The sequence below is a fragment of the Penaeus monodon genome, chromosome 19 (genome assembly GCF_015228065.2).
Source record: "Penaeus monodon isolate SGIC_2016 chromosome 19, NSTDA_Pmon_1, whole genome shotgun sequence".
Lineage (NCBI taxonomy): Eukaryota > Metazoa > Arthropoda > Malacostraca > Decapoda > Penaeidae > Penaeus > Penaeus monodon.
The window spans coordinates 9,021,452-9,021,766 of record NC_051404.1 but is presented as its reverse complement, the minus strand read 5'-3'; positions in this window follow the sequence as shown (position 1 = coordinate 9,021,766).

Here is a 315-nt window from a genome sequence, read left to right as displayed (position 1 = left end):
GCAATTAACTGTCACAACATAAAAGATCGCATTAACTCTTTCTTAATTCTTTCGTTTTATAATCTATCTCTATAGTATCTCAAAAAAAAAAATCCTTCACAACATAATGCTTTCGTTAATTGTAAAAAAAAAATGCTTGTTAACCATCTAGTCAGGCTTTTAATGTATTCCGAGAAATGTAGCTGATTATCCATTGGTATTTTTATTAGTCGTCATATACAATCGACTCTTCTTGGCGAATATGGCGAGGCTAAGTTTAATATTCACAGCAGAGACTTCGCGATTCAGGGTCTCCCTGGGTGCTTAGTTCTGCAC